The following is an 8797-nucleotide window of genomic DNA, read 5'->3' on the forward strand; positions in this document are numbered from 1 at the left end:
CTCAAACTTCTGCATGTCCACACCCCATGTAGTCGATGATTGAGAATTAGTAGCAGTCCCCACCGGATTCACTGTCAGGATGATCCATCCTCTCTCCTTCATCAGCTTCAGATCCCACTGTTTCCCTGAGCAGGAAGGTCTGGAATTGAAAATACAGAGGAAATTAAACAACATTCACTCAGTACATGGCACTCATTTTGGTTTATACGCTCGAAATTGAGCCATGAGCGAGGTGTGAAGAGTGTCAGGATGGCCGATTGGTCTAAGGCGCTGCGTTCAGGTCGCAGTCTCCCTTGGAGGGGTGGGTTCAAATCCCACTTCTGACAAGTGTATATTGCGAGGTGGATACATTTTTGTACTTTTTTTTCCCAACCACCGTATCAAAAACAATGTCAACAGTTTCTGTAAATTATCGATAAGATCTATTTTCCGTTGCTTGCACTAATTACCTGAAGTTGGCTAAATTGCAGTAAATCGGTAAAGCGGGAAATCACAGCATCTTCAACAAATCGTGATAGAGGGGCCGAGATAAGGGTTTCGACCCTACATATCAAAAGCACAGCTGTCAATAGTTCAGCAGGGTCACAGTGCAGAAGGTTCAGTGGCACCAGGGTCCCCTGCGTCCCAATCACAGCTGGTTTTTAACTTCTGTATTCAGGGCATGGGAGGGGTGTGTTGCATCGTGCACACACAGTGCCTGTTTCACAGATAAGTTTTAATAAATACACAGAGAATAATATAGAGTCATTGGCCACGAGGAACACCTTCCCTGACCTTTTATTCTCTCCGGTTCCACGTCACCGCGCCTACCATCCAACTCCAAAACTCGGGGGAGACTAACACTCCCTACCTCCCTTGGTGTGCATCATAGGCGTACCCATGACGAACACAACATTTCTCCTTAACCAATACAAAACAAACATAGCTGCTCAAAAAAAAGATACTATACTAAACCAGTATACAAGAATAGTACACAACAAGAAATGCCACATTCAGTCAATCCACCCCGAATCCTTGCAGCCGCGTTGAGCATGGCGGTCGAGGACTCAAACTGTACCGTTCAAGTCCTTGTCTCAGAGGCACTGAGTTGATTGGTATGGAGCCAGGCACCTCCTGATCTGAATCTTGAACTGGCTCCAAATTCTGCATGTCCACACCCCCTGTAGTAGATGATTGAGAATTAGTAGCAGTCACCACCGGCCATGTGCACTGGCTCAAAATTCAGCATGTCCACACCCCATGTAGTAGATGATTGAGAATTAGTAGCAGTCACCACCGGATCCACTGTCAGGATGATCCATCCTCTCTCCTTCATCAGCTTCAGATCCCACTGTTTCCCTGAGCAGTAAGGTCTGGAATTAAAAATACAGAGAACATTAAACGACATTCACTCAGTACATGGCACTCATTTTGGTTTATAAGCTGGAAATTGAGCCATCAGTGCAGTTTCAAGAGTGTCAGGATGGCGAGTGGTCTAAGGCGCTACGTTCAGGTCGCAGTCTCCTTTGGAGGCGTGGGTTCGAATCCCACTTCTGACAAGTGTCTTTTGCGAGGTGGATACATTTTTGGACTTTTTTTTTCCAAGCACCCGTATCAAAAACAATGTCAACAGTTTCTGTAAATTATCGATAAGATCTATTGTCCGTTGCTTGCACTAATTTCCTGAAGTTGGCTAAATCGCAGTAAATCGGTAAAGCAGGAAATCACAGCATCTTCAACAAATCGTGATAGAGGGGCCGAGATAAAGGTTTCGACCCTACATATTAAAAGCGCAGCTGTCAATAGTTCAGCAGGTTCACAGTGCAGAAGGTTCAGTGGCACCAGGGTCCCCTGCGTCCCAATCACAGCTGGTTTTTAACTTCTGTATTCAGGGGATGGGAGGGGTGGGGGTGTTGCGTCGTGCACACACAGTGCCTGTTTTCCAGAGAAGTTTTAATAAATACACAAAGAATAATATGGAGTCTTCGGCCACGAGGAACACCTTCCCCTACCTTTTATTCTCTCCGATTCCACATCACCGCACCTACCATCCAACTCCAAAACTCGGGGGAGACTAACACTCCCTACCTCCCTTGGTGTGCATCATGGGCATGCCCATGACGAACACAACATTTCTCCTTAACCAATACAAAACAAACATAGCTGCTCAAAAAAAAGATACTATACTAATCCAGTATACAAGAATAGTACACAACAATAAATACCACATTCAGTCAATCCACCCCGAATCCTTGCAGCCGCGTTGAGCATGGCGGTCGAGGACTCAAACTGTACTGTTCAAGTCTCTTGTCTCAGAGGCACTGAGTTGATTGGTATGGAGCCAGGCACCTCCTGATCTGAATCTTGAACTGGCTCCAAATTCTGCATGTCCACACCCCCTGTAGTAGATGATTGAGAATTAGTAGCAGTCACCACCGGCCATATGCACTGACTCAAAATTCTGCAAGTCCACACCCCATGTAGTAGATGATTGAGAATTAGTAGCAGTCACCACAGGGTCCACTGTCAGGATGATCCATCCTCTCTCCTTCATCAGCTTCAGATCCCACTGTTTCCCTGAGCAGGAAGGTCTGGAATTGAAAATACAGAGGACATTAAATAACATTCACTCAGTACATGGCACTCATTTTGGTTTATAAGCTGGAAATTGAGACATCAGTGTGGTGTCAAGAGTGTCAGGATGGCCGGGTGGTCTAAGGTGCTGCATTCAGGTCACAGTCTCCCTTGGAGAAGTGGGTTCAAACCCCACTTCTGACAAGTGTCTTTTGCGAGGTGGATACATTTTTGGACTTTTTTTTTCCAAGCACCCTTATCAAAAACAATGTCAACAGTTTCTGTAAATTATCGATAAGATCTATTGTCCGTTGCTTGCACTAATTGCCTGAAATTGGCTAAATTGCAGTAAATCGGTAAAGCAGGAAATCACAGCATCTTCAACAAATCGTGATAGAGGGGCCGAGATAAAGGTTTCGACCCTACATATCAAAAGCACAGCTGTCAATAGTTCAGCAGGTTCACAGTGCAGAAGGTTCAGTGGCACCAGGGTCCCCTGCGTCCCAATCACAGCTGGTTTTTAACTTCTGTATTCAGGGCATGGGAGGGGTGTGTTGCATTGTGCACACACAGTGCCTGTTTCGCAGATAAGTTTTAATAAATACTCAGAGAATAATATAGAGTCATTGGCCACGAGGAACACCTTCCCTGACCTTTTAATCTCTCCGGTTCCACGTCACCGCACCTACCATCCAACTCCAAAACTCGGGGAGACTAACACTCCCTACCTCCCTTGGTGTGCATCATAGGCGTGCCCATGACGAACACAACATTTGTCCTTAACCAATACAAAACAAACATAGCTGCTCAAAAAAAAGATACTATACTAATCCAGTATACAAGAATAGTACACAACAAGAAATGCCACATTCAGTCAATCCACCCCGAATCCTTGCTCAAGTGCTCAAAAAAAAGATACAATACTAATTGTGAGAAAACAGGGCTGATTGCAGAGGCCCCCTAACTTTTTGCCCCCATTTTCCACTTTATGCTGGTGTTTTCCTGACTCTGATGGTGCCCTGGGTACTGCTAACCAGTCCCAGGGCCTGTGCTCTGTGTAAAATGGATATGCAAATTAGGCTAATTATAATTGGCTAAGTTAACCTACCTATAAGTCCCTAGTATATGGTAGGGCATGTAGGTTAAGGGACCACAGCATAGGTGGTGCACACCTAGGTGCACTGCTGAGGTGCCCAGTGTCATTTTAAAAGCAAGCCTGCCTTGCTGGCTGCTTTTAAATTAAAGTTATATGCAAATTCGACTTTGGAATTAAAGGTACTTCCAAAGTCTTAAACTTCCTTATTTTTACATATAAGTCACCCCTAAGGTGTGCCCTATGTGCCCCTAGGGCTGGGTGCCATGTAACTATAAGCAGGGGCTTTATAAAAATAGATTTATAAGCCCTGGTGAGGTAAAAACAGCCAAATTCGTTTTTTCCTCATTGAAGTAAATGGCCTTCATAGGCTAGAATGGGCAGACTTTATTTTAAATTGTAAAGTCTCCTTAAATGTTACATACCAATAATGTGGTTTCAAATTAATTGTTGTATTAAATCCCACAACTTCCAGTTGTTGGATTTAATATAACTTGTTCAGGTAAAAAGTTTAGACTTTACCTAAAAAGTTGCCAATTTCAGCTCTGCATTGTTTTTGCTGCTGTGCTCTGATTGGCCAGCCTGCAGCAGCTTCTGCCATTCTACCTTGATGAGGTGTGAAGTGGCCTGACTTCACACAAAGGAATGTGCTTGGGGGAGAGAATCTCCCCTCAGCAGATGGTGAGGCAGGAAGGGGGAGGGCGGCCAAACTGGTCTTCAAAGGCAGAGAAGGACATTTGGAGCACCCAGCAACACCCCCACATCCTGCAACCCCAGACAACTAGGTGCCCCTTGATTAGATTAGGAGAGGGCAGGAGAGGGGTGTGTTTATGATTTTTAGCCACACCAGTGGGTGGGCTCAGCCAGATGTAACCTCCAAAAATCAGATTCATCCATGTTGGATTTTTAGAGACTGTTGCCTTCTGGGATGGATTTGTGCCACACTTCCCAGGAAGTGGTCATCACAGGGGGACGACCCTGTCCCTGATTGGAGAACCAGGACACCCCTGCTTTTCACCCAGGAGCAAGGATAAAACTGGCAGACCTGCACCCACACCTCAGATCCCCACCAAATTTCAAGAAGAAGGAACTACAAGGAGAAGAAGGACTGCCCTGCTGGACCCCTGGCCTGCACCTGGACCCTGCACTCAGAAGGACTGCACCAGCTGCACACTTGGGCTTCACCACAAGAAGGACTTTGCCTGGCTTCAACTGGTTCAAGGAGGGACTCCCTGTTTGCTACAGGTGAAAAATTGCTAACCAGAGTCCCCTGCACCAACTCCTGAAGAAAGCGACCAGCTGACCACTGTCCAGTGGCCAAAAAGGAGTTTGCGCCAGGTGCATTCTGGGAGTTGAAGTCCGCACCCCCCAAGGACCATCACAGAACTTCTGGACCCTTGGGGTGAGCTGTGGACCCCAAAAGAACCTTAAAAGAACATCTGGGTGAAGCCCCAGAAGTTTGGAAAAGATTTGAGAATTTTTGGAAAAAAGCTCCAGAGAGGGACCGACCCGCCGCGGAAATTCTAGCCGGCTTGCCTCAACCGCGACCCGGCCTGACTTCGTGGTTCGTCCCGGTAAAGAAAAACATCCAAAAAAGAGACTAAGTCCGAAGGTAAAAAGTTGACCGGGACCTCCCAGCCATCGTATCCGAGAAGGGCTCCATGGACGTCGGATCAAGATCCAGGTTTACCCCGGTCGAAGGATTTTCACCTCGAAAAAACGACTAAGTCCGAAGGTAAAAATCACCACAGAGGAAACCGACTTCGCGTATCCGGACAAGGGCTCCAGGAGGTCGGATTCAACTGGCAGGTTCGTCCCGGTGAAGAAAAACTTCAAAAAAGAGACTAAGTCAGAAGGTAACTTTTTAACCGAGGCCTCCCGCGACTTGTAGCCGAGCAGGGCTCCATCGCGGTCGGCCTGAAACTTTGACTTTGCCCCGGTCCTGGTGCAACCAGATGACCCGATTGGCGCTTTTTGTTTCTAAGCGCTAGAAAAATAATAATACTTTAAAAATTCATATCTCCGGTTCCCCTGAACCAATTTTATTCGTTTTTGTGTCATTTTAAAGATAAAAATATAAACTATTTTTATCAATTGGTTTTGGATTTTTAAACTGTTTCCTGTGTTTTATTTAATTACTGTTTTGTGATATTTGAATGCTTTACACTTTGTCTCCTAAGTTAAGCCTTGACGCTCGTTGCCAAGCTACCAAGGGTTGAGCTGGGATTAATTTACTGAGACCTAACTGTACCTAATTGGAGGTTAGTGGCTTGTTGCTAGGTGTAGGTACCTACCTGCCCTTACCAATAACCCATTTTCCAACACTAATCCAGTATACAAGAATAGTACACAACAAGAAATGCCACATTCAGTCAATCCACCCCGAATCCTTGCAGCCGCGTTGAGCATGGCGGTCGAGGACTCAAACTGTACAGTTCAAATCCTTGTCTCAGAGGCACTGAGTTGATTGGTATGGAGCCAGGCACCTCCTGATCTGAATCTTGAACTGGTTCCAAATTCTGCATGTCCACACCCCTTGTAGTAGATGATTGAGAATTAGTAGCAGTCACCACCGGCCATGTGCACTGGCTCAAACTTCTGCATGTCCACACCCCATGTAGTCGATGATAGAGAATTAGTAGCAGTCACCACCGGATTCACTGTCAGGATGATCCATCCTCTCTCCTTCATCAGCTTCAGATCCCACTGTTTCCCTGAGCAGGAAGGTCTGGAATTGAAAATACAGAGGACATTAAACAACATTCACTCAGTACATGGCACTCATTTTGGTTTATACGCTCGAAATTGAGCCATGAGGTAGTTGTGAAAAGTGTCAGGATGGCCGAGTGGTCTAAGGCGCTGCGTTCTGGTCGCAGCCTCCCTTGGAGGTGTGGGTTCAAATCCCACTTCTGACAAGTGTATTTTGCGAGGTGGATTCATTTTTGGACTTTTTTTTCCCAAGCACCGTATCAAAAACAATGTCAACAGTTTCTGTAAATTATCGATAAGATCTATTTTCCGTTGCTTGCACTAATTGCCTGAAGTTGGCTAAATCGCAGTAAATCGGTAAAGCAGGAAATCACAGCATCTTCAACAAATCGTGATAGAGGGGCCGAGATAAAGGTTTCGACCCTACATAGCAAAAGCGCAGCTGTCAATAGTTCAGCAGGTTCACAGTGCAGAAGGTTCAGTGGCACCAGAGTCCCCTGCGTCCCAATCACAGCTGGTTTTTAACTTCTGTATTCAGGGCATGGGAGGGGTGTGTTGCATCGTGCACACACAGTGCCTGTTTCGCAAATAAGTTTTAATAAATACACAGAGAATAATATAGAGTCATTGGCCACGAGGAACACCTTCCCTGACCTTTTATTCTCTCCGGTTCCACGTCACCGCGCCTACCATCCAACTCCAAAACTCGGGGGAGACTAACACTCCCTACCTCCCTTGGTGTGCATCATAGGCGTGCCCATGACGAACACAACATTTCTCCTTAACCAATACAAAACAAACATAGCTGCTCAAAAAAAAGATACTATACTAAACCAGTATACAAGAATAGTACACAACAAGAAATGCCACATTCAGTCAATCCACCCCGAATCCTTGCAGCCGCGTTGAGCATGGCGGTCGAGGACTCAAACTGTACCGTTCAAGTCCTTGTCTCAGAGGCACTGAGTTGATTGGTATGGAGCCAGGCACCTCCTGATCTGAATCTTGAACTGGCTCCAAATTCTGCATGTCCACACCCCCTGTAGTAGATGATTGAGAATTAGTAGCAGTCACCACCGGCCATGTGCACTGGCTCAAAATTCAGCATGTCCACACCCCATGTAGTAGATGATTGAGAATTAGTAGCAGTCACCACCGGATCCACTGTCAGGATGATCCATCCTCTCTCCTTCATCAGCTTCAGATCCCACTGTTTCCCTGAGCAGGAAGGTCTGGAATTGAAAATACAGAGGACATTAAACAACATTTACTCAGTACATGGCACTCATTTTGGTTTATACGCTCGAAATTGAGCCATGAGGGAGGTGTGAAGAGTGTCAGGATGGCTGAGTGGTCTAAGGTGCTGCGTTGAGATTGCAGCCTCCCTTGGAGGTGTGGGTTCAAATCCCACTTCTGACAAGTGTATTTTGCGAGGTGGATACATTTTTGGACTTTTTTTTCCCAAGCACCGTATCAAAAACAATGTCAACAGTTTCTGTAAATTATCGATAAGATCTATTTTCCGTTGCTTCCACTAATTGCCTGAAGTTGGCTAAATCGCAGTAAATCAGGAAATCACAGCATCTTCAACAAATCGTGATAGAGTGGCCGAGATAAAGGTTTTGACCCTACATATCAAAAGCGCAGCTGTCAATAGTTCAGCAGGTTCACAGTGCAGAAGGTTCAGTGGCACCAGGGTCCCCTGCGTCCCAATCACAGCTGGTTTTTAACTTCTGTATTCAGGGGATGGGAGGGGTGGGGGTGTTGCGTCGTGCACACACAGTGCCTGTTTTGCAGAGAAGTTTAAATAAATACACAAAGAATAATATGGAGTCTTCGGCCACGAGGAACACCTTCCCCTACCTTTTATTCTCTCTGATTCGACATCACCGCACCTACCATCCAACTCCAAAACTCGGGGGAGACTAACACTCCCTACCTCCCTTGGTGTGCATCATGGGCGTGCCCATGACGAACACAACATTTCTCCTTAACCAATACAAAACAAACATAGCTGCTCAAAAAAAAGATACTATACTAATCCAGTATACAAGAATACTACACAACAATAAATACCACATTCAGTCAATCCACCCCGAATCCTTGCAGCCGCGTTGAGCATGGCGGTAGAGGACTAAAACTGTACCGTTCAAGTACTTGTCTCAGAGGCACTGAGTTGATTGGTATGGAGCCAGGCACCTCCTGATCTGAATCTTGAACTGGCTCCAAATTCTGCATGTCCACACCCCCTGTAGTAGATGATTGAGAATTAGTAGCAGTCACCACCGGCCATATGCACTAGCTCAAAATTCTGCAAGTCCACACCCCATGTAGTAGATGATTGAGAATTAGTAGCAGTCACCACAGGGTCCACTGTCAGGATGATCCATCCTCTCTCCTTCATCAGCTTCAGATCCCACTGTTTCCCTGAGCAGGAAGGTC

The 8797-nt window shown here is 45.9% G+C and overlaps 2 non-coding genes across 2 annotated transcripts; both read left to right on the top strand.

Moving 5' to 3' along the window:
* The first annotated feature begins 6478 nt into the window (after positions 1–6478).
* On the top strand, positions 6479–6561 carry TRNAQ-CUG (transfer RNA glutamine (anticodon CUG)). The gene has a single exon. It is a non-coding gene; the product is annotated as a tRNA-Gln (tRNA).
* A 1130-nt stretch (positions 6562–7691) lies between these two features.
* On the top strand, positions 7692–7774 carry TRNAL-GAG (transfer RNA leucine (anticodon GAG)). The gene has a single exon. It is a non-coding gene; the product is annotated as a tRNA-Leu (tRNA).
* The last annotated feature ends 1023 nt before the right edge of the window (positions 7775–8797 follow it).

The sequence above is a fragment of the Pleurodeles waltl genome, unplaced genomic scaffold (genome assembly GCF_031143425.1).
Source record: "Pleurodeles waltl isolate 20211129_DDA unplaced genomic scaffold, aPleWal1.hap1.20221129 scaffold_39, whole genome shotgun sequence".
Classification (NCBI taxonomy): domain Eukaryota; kingdom Metazoa; phylum Chordata; class Amphibia; order Caudata; family Salamandridae; genus Pleurodeles; species Pleurodeles waltl.